This window comes from Strigops habroptila, chromosome 3, assembly GCF_004027225.2.
Source record: "Strigops habroptila isolate Jane chromosome 3, bStrHab1.2.pri, whole genome shotgun sequence".
NCBI classification, from domain to species: Eukaryota; Metazoa; Chordata; class Aves; order Psittaciformes; family Psittacidae; genus Strigops; species Strigops habroptila.
This window is the reverse complement of record NC_044279.2, coordinates 60691151-60709013: the sequence shown is the minus strand read 5'-3', so window position 1 is coordinate 60709013 and position 17863 is coordinate 60691151. Positions and strand designations below refer to the sequence as shown.

At 38.6% G+C, this 17863-nt stretch overlaps 1 protein-coding gene across 6 annotated transcripts in view; it reads left to right on the top strand.

Moving 5' to 3' along the window:
- Positions 1-17863, top strand: part of SOX5 (SRY-box transcription factor 5) — a 644656-nt gene that overhangs the window by 147102 nt on the left and 479691 nt on the right. For 2 of the 6 annotated variants that reach the window (XM_030478980.1, XM_030478979.1), the window contains exon 2: positions 11060-11146. The gene's annotated coding sequence lies outside the window, so the exon portion shown is untranslated. Of the gene's footprint in view, positions 1-10886; positions 11147-17863 lie in introns of those variants that run through there. The other 4 variants (XM_030478981.1, XM_030478978.1, XM_032919799.1 and 1 more) reach the window with 2 other exon arrangements.

The following is a 17863-nucleotide window of genomic DNA, read 5'->3' as shown; positions in this document are numbered from 1 at the left end:
GAAGGCAATCCAGTTCATTTAAGTCTACTTATTTCTGTATATTTATTTGTCTGGGAAGTTTTCTGGATCACCTGAAAGTGTTTGAACCCACATATCCCAGAGGAGTGCCCTTGCCACCTGGCTTAGGGGAACCCTGAGGAAAAACGCTTTCTACCCTTCTTCTAAGGTGAAACTACTGTGCACCCAGGAGACAACCACTACATGGCAAGTCAGGCACCAAGCTGGCCTGGCAGTAGGCTAGTAGAGGGACTGGGTTTTCAGTGGAGTGGTTGATCCCAGGTAGATACAGGCAGTTAGCCTTTTTGTTTAGTTTTCCCATTGTGATAATTGAAGAGAAGGTATCCAGCTTAAGCAGCAAGGCTCCTCTCTGAAGGCCTCTGTTCAGTTAGTAGAGAGAGGGAAATGCAGAGTTTTGTTTGACTAGACTTCTCCCTGCAAGTCTTCAGAGGTACCCCTCTGCCTCCATTCCTTGTGTAGGGAAGCTAACTGTTGTAATAGGCTTCTAAATGCATCTGGGTCAGATCTGACTTTTCAAAGTGTTGTATTCACTTTATATATTATAACTGTTTGCAGTTATATATAATATAATATATAACTGTTTGCATCTTTAAAATATAGCATCAGTTGACTGCAAAATACGGCATCCACAAGTATATGTTCAGGTGTATCAGGTCAGAAAGTGGGGCATGTACAACTAAGGGCTTCCTATAAAAACTCTGGATTCCTGCAAAACTGTTCTTCTTTTGGCTTACAAATCTCTGACGCCTTCAAATCTCATGTTCCAGTACCTAAAATGAAACAGTTAATGGTCCAGGAGGCAACTTTGTCTTTAAGTATGCAACTCATGTTCGTTCCCAGAGCTGGCTCTTCTAGGGTGATATCTTTCTAGAAAAAAAATTGGAATGCGATCATGTAATTAGGGAGTATTGCAATGCATATGCACAAAGACTGAATCTTAGCTCATGCTTTCAATGGCTAAATTGGGAATGATCGTATAATCTTAATTACAAAATACTATACTTAAGTATACTTAGTATAGTATTTTGTTGAATGCTCACTTTTATTCAGCCTTTTTTAACCCGGGAATTTTTATAATGTAAAGCTGAAAAATAAGGTTATCCTGTAGAGCTCCACTGCCTTTTCGCTCTCACTTAGGTCATCAGAGAGCTGTCATTTACAGATACTCAGTAGAGAGCACTGCCACCTGAGCTGGTGGAGTAATTGCTTGTAATAGGCTATTAGTGCTGCACGCGCTGGCCACTAAGAGGTGTTTCTGCTAAGTAGTTGTGAATAGCAGCAGATAGAGCCAGTCAGAAGTCCAGCAGTTACTCCAGGTTGTGGGGGTAGTGTTCTCTGGTAGTGCTGATGTATTCTGCCAGGCATTCTAACTTATTTTTGTCCTTCTCATTTTCACTTTTGCTTCTTGCTCTCATTTTAATTTTTTTTTTAATTTTAATCAGTGCTGCTTTTCTGTGCTTTAGGTCTTTAAATTGAATCAGGTTGCTTTATCAGTCTTTACAGCTTAGAAGCAGAGGAGCATGAGGTTTCACAGTCTTTGTAGTGCTTTCCAGTATGACAACACTTGGGAGCTTTCTGATGGCTCAGAAGAGCTGCTGGAGGAGAGGCTTGTGAAGCCTTTGGCGTGGAGCAGGTTTGCACAGGGCTGGCACGCAGGAGCTGTGTAGGATGGAGCATGCCCAATGTTCCTGGCCATTCAGTCTGTTCTACTGATTTCCATCAGGTCTCTTCTGCATATGTGCTAACTCCCACTTCCCCTGACTTGGATGACATCTAGGTAGGTGGTAGCAAAGGGCAAATCACAACAGTCCCGTTCCCCCAGGCACATTTCAGGGTCATCCAAGAATAGTTTAAGCTGTGTCAGTTGACAGCCAGGGTGACCTAAGAAAAGATGTGTGGCTCAGGTCACAAGTGGTAATTCATTTAGCCACAGCAGTTCAGTTTTTCAATTTTTATACTCACAGGTTTTGGTGGTATCAGCTGCTGCATTTATTTTCTTATAGATAATATGTATATGTTGTGTTACGCCAACCACAATTAAGAATGTGGCGTTTCTAATGGTGAAGTTTTGACCAGTAGTGATGTGCTTCCTGCCGATACTTACAGTAGGTATCTGGGGAGAAATGCGAAGTATGTAGCAGAGGCTTTATGGCGTTGGTTGGTGAAAATTCTGCCCTCTGAAGAGGACTAGCGCGGAGATTTAGTGCCTTACTCAAAATTTAGCTTTGCCTTTTACTGTGGGGTTGCTTCTTGTGCTGACTGGTTGCAGTTACCTCAGTTCCTAAAGTAAGGAATACTGCTTTGCATTCAAGGAAGCAGAATTTCAGCTATGACAATTTTTTCAGATGCAACCGTGAAGTAAGCAACATTATCGGCAATATCAATTTTCAAAAATAATCTGTATTAAACTATTATAATTCAAGTTTGTGGTGTGCAAGGTGCAGCCATATTTGAAGGTTCTAGTCACCCTGTTGTGCGGGTGATTATATACTGCGAGGAGGGATGAGGATTTGCTGCTTTACCAGTTTTAATAGAGGCGAGGTAACTAATTCAATTCTGGATACTCTCATCATGAATTGCTTGAAGGTGTTCAAATTTGCTTATGAAATAGTCCCTTCAGAGCTAAGGAGATGGAAATGAGACACTAAAAGGCTTTCTTGAAGTGCTTCCATGTTGCTCAGCTCAGAACATCACATTTGATATTAATATTAGGTACTGAGGCAAAGTCATCAGGTAGAAAAGGGAGGAAATGTAGAAGCAGTCATTTTCTTGTGTGTTTCCTCAGGATGCTATTTTGAGGCTTTAAAAAAATTCATGCTTTGCTGATGAGGCTGCTGTAAACCGGGGAAGTGGCAGATGTAATTTAAGTCCCAGGGCCCTGCCCTAGAAGAGGTCCAATACTGGCAGCATACATATTGCTTATATGAAAGCGAACAGATGGATACATTTGGTCAATTCTGCCGGGTTCATATGGAAACCATCAGAATTTTTTCTTACTGTTTCGAGTGGAATACTTAAATCTGTTATCTGCTGAGAGTCTGTAGTTGCCCAGGATGGGTCCTTTTGTAGCTTTGAGCAGGGACTGTTGCCTTACTGTGGATGTCTTCGGTTATGTTTATGTGACTGATGGAAGTCTCCCCCGATTCCCCCCATACGCCAGGACCAAGTCAGCTACCGGAGGAGTGAGCTGGATTTTTTTTCAGCTTCTGTGGCATGTGAACTGTCAGCTGAGTCTTAATCATGGAGTTATTACTGGTAGTGAAAATGCAGGAAATAGAAGAAATCCAGCTTGCTTTTCAGATGCTAGATTGATTGCAGAGGCACGTTTTGGTTGTTGTTGGGGTGGGGAGGGGAGAAGAAGGAGGAGATGGGGAGGACAAAAACATCGTATTTTCTTTAATTAAGAAAAACACTTATTTTCTGATACTAATTTATGCTAAGTTCTTGCTGACAGTTTTTGATGTTTCCCAATTCGAAACAACTGAAAGCAAACGAATGAAGGGAGAAGAACAGAGAATCAAAGAGGAGAGGTGTAGCTGTATTAGAAGAACACAGCTTGAAGTGTTAATACTTAGTCTGGGGGGGAGATAGGATTAATCTGTAATGCCTGAAATTAGTTTGAGTGTCTTCATAGGTTAGTGTCTGTATACACGTATGTGTGCACGTGTGTAATGATCTTATGATAGTTTATTTATGGTGTCAAGGAAGGAATTGGTGTTTGACTAAATCATTGTAAAAGCCTATCATACAGATGTGTCAGCATCTGTGTTGTCATGTAGCTATCTTTTTTTCAACTACATAGCGTAGAAAAATATATACATCAAGTTTTTAGACATTATCAATGATAGCTCTGTTCAGTATTAAAGTTTTTAAAGAAACTCACTCTTGCATTTGGAAATGTGTAAGAAATAGGATACTTTTATCAGAAAGTTTTCGCCTTAAAGCTTTCCAGGAAAGCTGTAAACAGAGCAAAAAGAAAAATGAAATCTCAGATTCTAAAAGCATGTTTCTGTGAAGATTGCAGTTGTGAAAGCGCTCATTTCTCTTTTTCTTTTTTAAAGAAAAAAATTTCTTTGAATCATTAGTGACAATAACTTTCATTGAAAATGGGGGTTAGAAAAGAAGCTGAGCTCATTGGGAGAGAGAAAGAAGGTTTGAATTTGACAAAATAATTGCTTCTCTATTCCTATCTCATCCTCTTGTGCAGCAAACTTCTCATAAAAACAACTCTGTCCTCTGTTGTAGAAAATGACCATCTCTCGGTATCTTCTTTGAAGGTTTTGTTTTGATAGTGCTGCTGCTAGTTTTCGGGATTAACATGAATAACCCTATCAAATTTGTTAAGACATGGTACCAATACAGAAAGATCCCTGTATACTATTTAAAATACACTTCTGTTAACAGAGACTTAACAGTCATTTCATTTTCCACTGTTCATCACATTCACACATGTGGGATGGGCATTAACAGATTGAGCTACATCAATTCTGCAGCAGTGTCTCTTTGCAGGAATGTTTTATGTAGTAAGAATTTTCTTCCTATTACAGACTTTCTAACTATGTTAATGGCAGTAGACTGGCCACAGAGACATTCGTGAGAACTACTTTTGCAGTGACATTTAAACAATTTATTTGATCTTGCTTTAGCATACCTGCTCATGCCTTTTTTTACTCTGTCGTCAACCTCAGGAAAACTTTGTATATAATCATTGGTCTTTCAATCACATTTAACTTAACAAAATGGTATGCAAATTTCTGTGATATGTCATTTCTGAACTCTTTGGGGTTTGCAGTGTATATGCTATCAGGTGGATACCCCTTGACTGCATAGGCATGTGTGAGTAGCAGCTGCCAAGCAGCTCAAGGCCAGTTGCAGAAGGCAGCATGTCTTGGCTGAGGGTGCTCTCTCTTACAGGTATGTAATTGTTGGGTTACCCAAAGCAGGAGGTGCTATCGCTATCCATTTTTTGTGTATGATAATGGAAAAAGCAAAGCAGAGAAAGGTTGTTGTCAAGGGGGCAGTTCTATAAATCTCACATTTACTATGTTGATTGATCATCTTGTGTCATTTAGAGAAATTGAAAGTTGGAGATTTGTGGCTGAAATGTGTTACTGGTGTGGGAGTGCTTTTGGCTAAAAGCCTAAAATGAGAACTTTTGCTTTGTGAGGGCAGATCCTGTTCTGTGCATGGTGTAGCTTCACCTGTACCACACCATGTGTAGAGTGCTCTGAGGGTGAGAATGGTTAAAACCAGATACCACTGGCACTATAGTTGTTAACACTTGTATCAGTTTCTGTCAGAATCAAAAGTCTTAGAGTACAGTGGTCTTACAAAACCATCTGAGGCGAGCCCATGGAAATTGAAAGGCAAGGAATTAACTGAATTAATTAGCCAAAAAAAAAAAAAAAAAATTATCAGCTTGTTGATTTTTAGTATAATTCATGGAAATTAATTCTGTGAAATTTTCATTCCGTGACAGCTGATTGGGTGGGAAAAACGTAGGATTGCTGCTGACTGTTCGCATTGACAGGAACATTCCCATTTGTTAAAAATAAAAACCTTGGACACTGACATCATAGAAATGTGTGTATGTGGGTTACCTGCTGTATTATGTCCCCTATCTGGGAAATGCTTGAAGCACATGATTAATCTGTTCAATTTCTGTTGAAAAAATATATTTATTTATGTTTGACCAAAAGATGTTTTAAGTTTGGCTTTTTCATAAATATTTGTACAATAAGGTGCAGCTTACTCTGCTGGCTATATTCATGCCTTCCCACTGAAAGTGAGGGCATGAAAACAGAGTTACTGCCTCAGAAAGTTAAGTGAAAAGAAGGCTGGTTGCTTGGATGGGTCATACAGCTGGCCTTCGCATATGTTTGTGCACAATGTGTTGTTACTGCATTACTGAACTGGATTCTTGTGGATTCTTTGTCCACATGTAATAGCCTGCCTACAAATGATAATAATCACGGTACATGTCATGCTCAGTTCTCTACAGCACTGAAGCTTCTCTGTTGAAGGTGAAAATTCAAAGCAATCATCAGTTCTCCTAAAATTGTCAGTTTTGGTTTCCATGTTCATACCAATTTAGTGTCTGAATCTGTTTTTTCCATTATCCTGCATCTTACATGCAGCTATGGCTTGCTGTCGAAAATGAGTAGTCCAAGGATAAGACAAGGGAAAATTAAGCTTTCTGTCCTTCGGGTGAAGGAAATTATATGTAGTTCAACTTTCTCAAGTGACAACATTCATTAGGCTGTTACTACAGACATCTCTATGTAGGCACAGATAAGCTGATATTTTCTGGGCACTTCTAGTAATAAAATCCTAAGTCAGTGTTTACAGAAGATGTTTAAACTTTTATCAGTGATTCCTTCACGTGTAACTTCTTTAAAATTCTTCAGTGGAAATGTACAATCACAGAAAGCTAAACCACTGTGATTTTCCTCAGGCATCCTTCTTTTGCCTCCTTCCTTTGGATGTAGGTGTGGGTCCTGCTTAACGCGTGCTCAACCCATGCATACATTCTGGGTGCTCCTATCTGGGGTCTGTGTTAGTACCAGCTCCACTGTTACTGAAGGAAGAGCACCTCAGCCATCTCTCTCTACTGAAAAGAAATAAAACCCAAAGTTGAAGATACGAGTCGGGGGAGGAAACAGATAGTCCTTTCAATTTATTTATTTCTTTGTATGATTTTTGTTTTGCTTTTTCAGTTTAGTTTTATTTGTTTGGGCAAGTTTCTTGCCATTTACCTTTGCATTTGCATTTCCGATTGATTGGCAATTTTTAAACTGTTTATTGTGCTCTTTTGTTTAGCTGTTCAAGAGCTAAAACAAAAGCCACCGGGCCTTGTGAGGGACACATTTGCATGCGGCGAGCGTTGCCCAAGGAAAAAGTAATTGCTAATGCATATTTATGTGGCACAAATTTGCCATTTGTTTATGCATAAAATTATCAATAGTGCAGGGCGGCCCAGCCGTAGAAAATGGTGACCTTTTTAGCTTAATAAAGAGAAATCAGCTGTTATTGTGAAGAGATCAGCCATTTATTCTGTGTTGAGGGACACTGTCGGGAAAATGTAGATTGGTGCCGGCAATATCGTTAAATGGAAGGCCAGTGACCCTTTCGGTATAGTCTATTATACTTTATCTAATAGGGGATAAATGACTTTGGTTGGCAAATAGATTAAAAAAAAAAAAAAAAAAAAAAAAAAAAAGAAAAACCCATAACCCATCACTCCTCTGGACTTCTTTCTTCTTGCTCAGCCATATGAACAGGTAGATATTGAGGAGGTAATCACGCACAAGCCAGCTGGTATTTTTTTAGCAGAAAAGAGACTTTACAAGCAAAAAACAACATCAAAACCCAAACCCCACACTGCTGAGACTAATTTTGACTGGTTTTGAGTGGGGAAAAACCACCAGAGCCAGCCAGTGATTGTTGCTAGTTTATGCTGTCAAAAGCAATGTTCTGAAGGGCCCACATATGGACTGGGTTTTGGCTTGTGAAATGAGAGCTCATAGTTTGAAAGTAGGAGGTAGGGTCTTCCCTGAAGACAACAGGTTTTCAAAAACAGTTCTGCTTTTTTCTTATATTCACATCATTTTTTTTTTTAAGGTGGATAAAAAATTTGCCAAGACACTGAAGACCTCATCTACAGAAGATGTAACAACACAGTTTTCTTTATGTTGCTCCACTAATTCCCCTCAGCCTTAATGGGCACACTTAAGACTTGAAGAGTTAAAAACTAACAGCTGTAAACCTCAGAAAGTTCTTGTGAAAATGAAAGTAAATGCAGAAAACATCATGTTTCCTGTGTTACTCTCATCCTGTTCACTATAGCGCACTGCACTGTGCGTAACTGGAAGCAGCTTTAACCACCCCAGAGGTGAAATGTGGAGAGACATGAGTCACAGTGAGCGTAAATGGTTGCAGTTTCTATGCGCACTGTGTGGAGGGCTGGGCATTTGATTTTTTTTTAATTATTATTATTTTTTATTTTTTCATCCATGAGAAAGATCCTGCAGATGTTTGCAATAGCAGAATTTTACTTTGCAAAGGTTATGTTAGATTATGAGATTGCCTTATGTGCATACCCAGCCTACTTAGGTGAGAGGAGATCCCACCCACCACCACTTTGGGACTGCCCGCATTCAGAAGATGGAGGCTGGCCTCTGCTCACCCTTTTCCCTTGTGCCTTCAGAAAGTCCTGCTGTTCTGTCCTGGGGAAGGGCTGATCAGAGTCATTTTGCAGCTTTGTGCTCTTTACTTCCTAAAAAACCTATCACAAGCTAACATCATCATCACATAAAAGCCACTACAACATTTGTCTCCAAGTGACATCTTCCTAATGGCCTCAGTAAAGAGGCAAAGGATTGAAGAGGACACAGGGACTTGCGGACTACATCAGCGGAAGCCTCTTCGAGGCAGGGTTGTCTGGGGATGGTGAGTGTGGAGGTTGTGGTCACAGGCAGGACTTCAGTCTTGAAGGTTGTTGATCTGCTTTTGCCACTATTAAAATACAGGGAAAACTTAAAAGAAAAATCGTTTTAGTAAAATATAATACAATACTTAAAACTTAGCACATTATACAGTATATGATGTATTGTTCTCTAGAACAATGTTGTAAAAGTCTTCATAAGAATGTGTGCTACACTTTGAGACTTCATACCTTAAATTTTCTCTCATACTGGGACAGTTTTTGGAAAGCGTTTCTTCAGTCTCCTATTTTGTGCTTTTCCATTCATTTAACTCCTGTGCATGGAGGTCTTTGCTGCTTCTGGAATGCTGCCCTTGTAGTCTTCCCAAATTAAGGTCCACAAACCATGTTGCTGTAGAAATGAAAACATTGTAGGACATGTTTTGGAAATAGAAAATGAAAGAGCTAAAAGTATAATTTTTCTTAGGTGCATGCTGTGGAAACCATAGTTAAGGTGAAAGTGAATTTAATTGCGGAGTAGGATCTAGGTTTCTTCACGTAGCAACAAGTCCTTTTTTTTTTTTTTTTTTTTTTTTTTTTTTTTTTTTTTTTGCTGGTTCTGTCACACTGCTCGAAACCATAGCTGAGAAAGTACAGGGAAATAGAGAGCAAGGCTTCTTCAGAAATCTAGAATCTAAAAATACCTCAGTTTATGGATGTGAATTGAGTGGGGCTTGTCCTTTCCTCAGCTCCTGGTGTGTGTCTGTTGTATTAATGATGCGTTGGCTAGGGAAAGAAGATAAAGGACAAATTTTATATTATGCTAATTAGTTGATGAATGTTTAATAAGATAACCAAGTAACAAGAGCTAAGCAATTCATATTTTCTGGTTCTTCGAGATGCTGGTAATCAGGTAGTCTGATAGGTCCTGCAAATCTTGACTTTTTTCATAAAAGGAAATTTTAATGACTTATCCTCACTGAAGACTTTTTCCCCCTTCTTCAACATGGATTTATTTGGAAAAGCCTATAGAGATGTTCATCTTTCAATTAATGTTTGAGGAAATTTCTATACAAAACATCAAGAACACATTTCTGCCCACCTATTTCTCAAAAATAATATGGGAAATTGAGGTTTATCTTCACGTACTTTGCCTGCATGCAGAGCTCAGTATGAGCCAGGGATGGTTGCCTTTTGAAACCTCATGCACCAGTCTGCTCTTGGTGGTAGTCTTATGTGCTGCTGCTTTTCACAGAATGCTCTCAGAGCTGTAGGGCTGGCAAAGTAATTCCATCAAGCTAAACCAGTAGAGAAAGTGCCTGGATTTATATATTAATGTTACTGATTTCACAATTTGGTCAGGTGTATGTTTTGTAGTTTTAAAATAAAATAAATTCTTACTTATTTTTATTAATATACGTTTTTCATACTACAAATTATTTGTTTTGGTTAGACTAGATTGATATTAATAGGTTGTAACACAGGTTAGGGGTGCAAAACCTGACTGGAAGGACAGCAGCTGTTTCACACCTGAGATGGTACTCACTTTGGCTTGTGAGAACTCGACATGTCATATCACAAGTATAGTCTCAGGCATGTTTATGCAGCAGTGTTCATGTGATCCAACTAAATAACAGTAGTACTAGAGATTTTTTGTTCTCAAATCACTGCCTTGGTGTGCATTTGAGTCACATAACACTTATTTTCCCAGTTTTGCAACCAGGTAAACAGAGGCACAAAATCTATGGCAGGGCCACCTGGGTGCAACTGCCCAGTTGCGCTCTTCCATGCAGCAGTGTCACGGGCCTCTGCAGAAGGGTCCCAGCTCCTACCTTGTGCATCCCTTGTGTGTACACCTTGTGCCACAAAACACTTTCCCCCTCTCTGCTGAAGGCTTGGGGGTAAAACAGCAGCAGCCAGAACTGTAAGAGGTGCCCAGCGTGACCTGGTGTGCATCGTGCTCCTGAACTGTGGGATTTGGGAAGTCATGCTGTCTAATGTTGGTCATTGAAGTTCTAGGCTTTGTCATACCTGCCACTCTCACCTGTGCAGGAAGCTCAGGTGCAGCTTGGAGGACCTCGAGGCAGGGGTTGAAGTCACGGAGTAAATGTGTGAGTAACCCTCCTACTCACAGGGTGATTGCTGAGAGTAGAGGCAAATGCGGAGGACTTCTTGCTCCTGGTACTGTACTCGCACCATTAACCATGCTAAACAGGCCAATCATGCAAGTTAGGCTGGGGATATAAAAACAGAATTGGTGATTGTAGATTAGCTGTTTAAACACCCAAGAGAAACAGGAATATATAGTCGTTTCTTTCTCCTAGTTCAATCTTTGTATTGATTTGTCATGATAAATGGTGCCACTTTAGTTCTAATAATGTCTACTTTTTTTTTTTTTTTTTGCGATTACATATTTCTATGGCAGCTTTTCCATGTGATATATTTTGGGTCACACATTAATTTACACCAGCCTCTGTTCTGCAAAAAGGAGTTCGTGAACTAAACAAAAAGGAACGGGGAGGGGGATGTCTAGCAGAGCCCAGGCTTTTGTTTCATGTTTTGGATGTATTTCCTTTATAAAATCAAATTGTTGATATGCATTTGCTTTTATTTTTCTAGCCTTCCTCTTGCTGATGACCGGGTTCCTGTTTGATCCTGTTTACAAGCTTCCGAAGATTGAAAATAACCCCAACTTCTCTGCATTGGGTAGGAAAACAAAACCATATAAAGACATACCGCAGTTACTCTGGAGGGCTAGCAATATGGAAGAGTGTGGTATGAAGGAAGAGCTTGTGGAGAAAAAGGAGAAGGTTACTAGGTTACCACAAAAGACATTAATGTACACAATTTTTCTCACCCACTCTTTAGGACTGGGGAGGAGGGGGAGGATTGGGTATATAAGCAAGTAAATAAGGATATTCTCCAGTGTGTGTATTTCCAGTGTAAATGTTTTACATTTATCTCTGTTAACTCATTGAAGCTGCTTTGCAGTTCTATTTCAATCTATTAAAAAAAACCCCGCTAAAGATAACTTCAAAAGATTCTTTGGGTAGTGTTGTGTTTTTTTCTTTAAAATTTACTGTCAAGATAAAGAATTTTCCCTAGATTACTATAAACTTGTAGCTATATGTGCAATATTTTAGTAGTATTGATGTGTAAGTATATATATCCCAATACTAAATTTTTACAAATACTTTGTAAAATAACATTTCTTGCAGTTTGGGAGAGTAGGTGGAGAACAATGTGATTAAATGTTGTTGTGGCCTGACAGGAGACTCAGATAGAGGTAATCCCAGAGTTAATGTCTGCTTGATCCTGTGGACTTTACGAACTAGAATTGAATACATCTTGTTGAGTGTGATGAGTTTGTCGTATGGTTAGGCGTCACCTAGCTTGGCCAGGTTGCTATCACAGTCAGGTGTTCTGATATAATTAGTGCCTTTCCAAGGGAAGTGGCAATTGCTGCCACATCAGCATTAGAAATGCAGCCACAGTGATAGGTAATCCTTATGTCCAGTTTTCATGGGTGGAAATGAGGAAAAGGTGTGGAAGACAGTAGAGAGCCAGAGCCAGTGTAACTGAGGATTTAGGAGCAACTCTCAGATGAAACTCTCAGATGAGATAGTTTTCTTTATTTAGATATGATTTTGTCCACGTGCAGAAGGCTATTCCACTGTTCCTATTGGGACAAAATTTCAAATTAAGTTTGAATGCAGGATTATATGATTGACTGATAATGCTCTGGCATAGGTCAGTGCTTTTCTGCTTCATAGTGAGACCTTAGGCATGCAAAAGAGATGACAGTCTAAGTCATGGTATTTTAAAGTGGTTGATTCAGATACAAAAAATTTTCATGATTCGCTTTTCTTTTTCTAACTGCCAGAAGTCAGTGGTGACATTCTTGCATTTTTTTTCTCTCTTCTAAGTAAGCTTATCAAAGAAGAAATCACTAATTTACTAGCCAGTGCTTAATAATCAAGGAAGTGAAAATTTGATATTAGAGAAAAAAAGAAATCCTTTGCTTGAGTCGCTGAATGATTTTTAAATAATAAAAACTTACCATGTACTAGGCAACTGATTTTTTTTATCATTATTATTATTTTTTAAGGCTTTCATTCTGAGAGGGGTCGCTAGCCTTTGAGTTTTGAGCCACTTCGTTGACAAATCTGTCTTCTAAATTGAACAGCATTAATTAGAACTTTATGCTGCAGTTTCTTACTTTTTAATGTGGGTGGTGGTATCAACAAAAATGTCTAATAAATTTGATTGAAGATGATTTTAAAAGGTCTGCCACCTGTAGATAAAAATGTGCATTACTACACATGATAATTACCAAGACTGAAGGCCGTGACATGATCCGTTGGCCTTTTGAAATCAAAACACTTACTGTAAAGAATAAAAGGCACCAATTTCTCCATCTGTGTTAATATAGGACATGTCTGTATATTCAGCTATATCAATACACTGTAATATATCTAGGAGAAAAAAAAGAGACTTTGGATTATGTTAGGCTGAAGTTTCCCGTCTGTTCCTCTATAGGCTTGTAAAGCTCTCACTATTTTTGTATGTGTTGAGGGATCTTTTCTCGATCTAATGAAATAAATTGCTAAAAATATTCAGGTGTCTGAGACAGCAGCAAAGCATCTTTGAGCCACCCTACAAAAATAAACTAGTTTTGTGCATGCAGGATGAAAAAGAGTACAGAAACAGATTTCAGCTTCAGGCTTTCTACAGGGGCATTTGCAATGAGGGAGAGGAGTAATGACCCAGCAACTATCATTGTAAAAATTATGAAAAGCGCTTTGATGGTCCTTTTTTAAAGTCAGTTCACTAAACAGGGTCCAAAGCAAAAGCCTGAAAGGCAACTTGTAGTTTGCCGTTAACAGCCTCAGCCCCTTGCTGCTATTTGCAGTTGAGAACGAGTGCTTCTGCATACGGTAATGGTGAGAAAAACTAAAGGGAAATAAAGGATGTGAATGAAAGATTTTCTGTTTTCATATGAGTACTTGGAACACCAAGCAAGCGAAGAAGCAGCAATTTTAGCTAAGCTAATGTAATAGAAGACCATTGCACCCAAACTGTCTCAGCAGAACTTCCTGCATAATTAGATTGTAAATCTTCTCAACTGAGGAAGTTTTGCCCAGGGTCAGATTGTCTAAGTAATAATCCATTCTACATAAATTAGAAGATTTGAACTGCTGGGATACATTATTACATTAGTTTTGTTTTTTATTCCTAATATAACTAAGAACACAAATGCAACAATTCTTTTTCTTTTCTTCTTTTTAATTATGTTATGTCTCTTTGGCTTTCGATTACCTCAGAAGGCCTTTCCTGTAGGTTTTTGGATTTTTCCTGAGCAATGATGATGAAGTTGTCATCCAGGCAAATTAATACATTTTTAATATACTTCAGAAAGTGATACCACAGAATGCTTTGGCCACTGGATTCTGTGATATCACTTCCTCAGTGAAGTGTTTAGTCAGAGATGCTGCTGCTCTTTTTGTGCTACAGTTTTTGTGATGCTCTCCCACTATGATCCCCTTGTTCTGCAAAGAATAGAATTGCCATTTTCAGGGTAAGAACTAATGGATGAAAATTTACTAATAACCAGTTTACAGAATGCAGGCTTCAAAGTTTTTAATTAAATTATTTTCTTTGAGAAAAAGAAGATTGTGGGTGCTTGACATGAATATACAGCTATAAATAAAAGTGATAGGGGTAAATCCTGAAGTCATTACGTGAGCAAAAATTGCCATTGAAATATCAGTATTTAATCTGCTTGAAGGAAACAAAGTTCACAGTGTAGCACAGATTAATTTTTATAGACTTGGTGAGGTTTTGGTTGTGTGTTAGGTTGGGTTTGGGTGGGGTTTTTTTTTTGTTTTCTACATTTTCACTATCAAATGGAAGAGTGGCAAACTTTTCAGGAGAGCATTTTGGACTTAGAGCTTTTGAGCTGGACTCTTAACATGTTTGCGTATACTTGACTAATGCTAAAAAACAGAGAGAAGATGTGGAGGGGCTTGTGGAAATGCTCACAATGCTGCAGGCTCCCAGTTCCTGGGGCTACTTTGGGCTTGCACCAACTTCATAGTCTCCATTAGATGTATGTGTCAGAGATCTAGACCTGCACAGCAGGAATGTAGGAACTGGTGGCAGGATTGCAAAACCAACTTGATGCATCTCCATGATGGGTCATCTTTTCATTGCTGTTGTATGTGCAAGCATTGAGAAAAATGTAGTATGAGGGAAAGGCTGGCTTCTGTCGTTAATGAAATTTTGAAATATCTGTGTGTTCTTACTGAAAATTCATGTTACATGATTTTTTTGTTTGTTTGTTTTTGGTGGTTTTTTTTTGTTGTTTTGTTTGGTTTTTTAAGAGAAGAAGGAAACTATCTGGGGTGGGGGGGGTACTGAGCTCCCTATTACCCATCTACTTCCTGTGTTCAAGTGTAGAAAAATTTAAAAATTGAATAGATAATTTAGTATTTTCAAATTACCTGATGCTGGTTCTGTGAGCTCAGCTGCTTGGTCAGCCTGCTCTGCAGAGCACTGGCAGCTGGAGGCAAAGCATAAGTTTTGGAAGAAACAGCCAGTACTCTCAAAGGTCCTGGAAATTACGTACTCCCAGACTCAGGGATGTGTAGTCACCCCTCTGTCAACTGGTGCCGAAGGACCAGACTTCAGTATACTTTTCTTTTTTTTTTTTTTTTTCCTGTGAGATGCCAATGGATGAGGAAAAGGAATAACACTTTAGAAAACATGAAGAAAAAATTAAGATCTGTGAAAGCCCTTTGAAACTGGTATTTTGGGGAAACACCAAAGCATTCAGGTGCCCTTGGAAACATGCAAGAGCATTGGAAGTCAGGAGATAAAGTGTTTTTTTCACTTCCACTTAAAATCCAAACTTGCTCTCATTACTGCCATTATAATCCTAAAAATTTCTTAAAAATCATTTATTATTATTTGTATTTAAATTATTATTATTATTTAACAGCAAGTAGATGTGTCTTTTCTCAAGAACATCAAATACAAAGAAAATCAGAAATCAGACCTCAAGACTACTTTTGAGGCAGAAATAATCCAACCATTATTTCTGGTGTAAAAGGTTTTTGAATAGCATCATTTGCCTAGAAGCTGTTTTCCAACCTAATAACTCCTGGAATAATGACCTAAAACTGTTTCCAAGAGGATTAAGGCCTGTATAACTATTAGGAAGTCTAAGTTTTTGAAAAAGCTTCTTTCTGATTGGTGGAGATGTGAGTTCTGATTTAGGTTAAAGCTGGTTGCTTAAGAGAATCAGTTTCAATCTCTCTGAAGTCAAAAGTGTTGAAGTAATCCTCTGGAGAAGGATTGTCTGAGGGTTTCTTTTTTCCCTTTATATATATAATATATATATATGTATATATAGATATTACTTATTGCTATAATGACCTTAAAGATGGTCATTTAACTGGGTATATAATCCGTTTGGGAGGGGTTTTTTAATCTTCTGCTTTAGTTTGCCTTGGGCAAAAACCATTCAAAATGGGCTGAGATTGCAGCTGAACACTTAGCTTGTTGGTTAATCATCACTTGAACACTCTTCATTGGAGAGACTGCGGAACAGAGAATTTATCTGTAATGATATTGGTGTGGTTTTAAGGTCGTGCACATATTGTATGTACTTTACTCTTGTTAATTGCTTTTTTAGCTAGTGTGATCTATAAAGGGAGGGAGGAGAAAACATGGGCTCAGGATGACTGGGGAATATCCACTGTACAGGGGTCAGGCATTAAAGGTTAGAGGAATGCATGGATTTGAAGCTGAATCCTTTTGATAACAAGCTCTTTGCAGAGCTGCACTTTTAATTTGGCAAAACTTCCCAACCGTGCATCAAAATACTGGTGACGGAAGTTCACTACAGAAAGCGTGTGAATTCACACTGAAATGGCTGTTAACCATCTATTGTTTTTCACCTTCTTGAAATAACAGGAACTAATGCTGTAGCTCCTGGCCAAATCCCAGAAATGTCTCAACAGATCACTGCAAAGACCTGAAATCATCAAGTGAGTTCAGCCAGCTTTATCCTAGGGTGCTTTCATTGCCGGCAATCAGGATTGGTTTACATCTGTCCCAGGAGCATATTCATGTAAGAAGGTGAAATAAACATCTGGCATTAGCAAGGTGAAATCGAATTATTTGTTTTATTTACCTGAGGAACTAGTATCACCAGCCATTCAGAAATCTGTAATAATAGGCATATGCTGTATTAAATCTGACCTTTAGATAAGTTTGGCGTTGTGTGCAATTTAAAGGTGGTTTAGCAGACCTTCTCACTAATAAGGTAACAAGAAGATTTGGCTGTCAACTGAGGTGTTATAAAAGACAGCCAGTTTTGTAGGCCACTGAAATCCATCTTTAAAAAATGCAGAAGGAATTTCATCAGTGATAGTACTTAACATGCAGCTGAACTGAGCCCTGTTTTGAAAAAAAGAAAATCACACTAATTTTTGCATTGGTTGACTATAGCCACAATAGAGAAAGGCAGAGAAGTGTTTGCTGATCAGATCTATGGCCAAATTCTTATTTCTGATGCAGGGTGCATGGTGCCAAAAATCTGATGCATATGCTTATGAAAGATTTTTCTGGTTCTATATGTACTATAAATACATTCCACATGGCTTTATACAATGTGCTCTGTTATTTCAGTAAGTCACAAGCTACTAAGCCAGATCCAAAGAAGGTGAAGCTCTGAATAAAGTTCTTTAACATTTTATGACTTTGAAACCCTGTTTTAGAGTATATTTGCTTCATTAATTTGTGGCTTTGATCTCAGTTGGGTAAGCATTGAAAAGATAGGCAAAATTTAATGAGGGAAAAAAAGTCGTTCCACAAAGTTCTCATGTTGCAGTTAAGGTAGCAGACTGAAGAAAGTTCCTTTTCATTTTTAGTATTCTAGTGTTTGATTTTAAGCCAGGAATATATAGTTTTATTTAAAATAAATTAAGGAATACTGTTGCTGAAGATGACCAGGTTTGACAAAACTGCTTACCAAGTGTGAATACATGTCTTTACTGGGATTTGAGAGGGCGGAAAAAAAAAAAACAATGCTCCCACTACTCTCAGCTGTGGGGCTGACGGTGTAATTGCGCAGTATAGTCTTCCCAGGCCCCCAAGCTGGACAGGTCTGTCCAGCTGCCCAGGAGCTCCTTGGAGTGTCCCTAGGCAGCAGTAAAATGAAGTCTGGCTACTGCCTAGCTGGTTGCCCTTTTTTATGTAAGAACTTTGAATTCCAGCATTTATAATTAAAAAGATGAGGAGAGTGAATTAACTGCAGTGGTAAACCAAAGAGTTTGGTAAACCTAAGCAGTAAACTAAGAGTAGAACTGCAGAGATGTTTTCCCTGTTGCAGCAACAGGTTTTCTTCCTCGTTTTTTT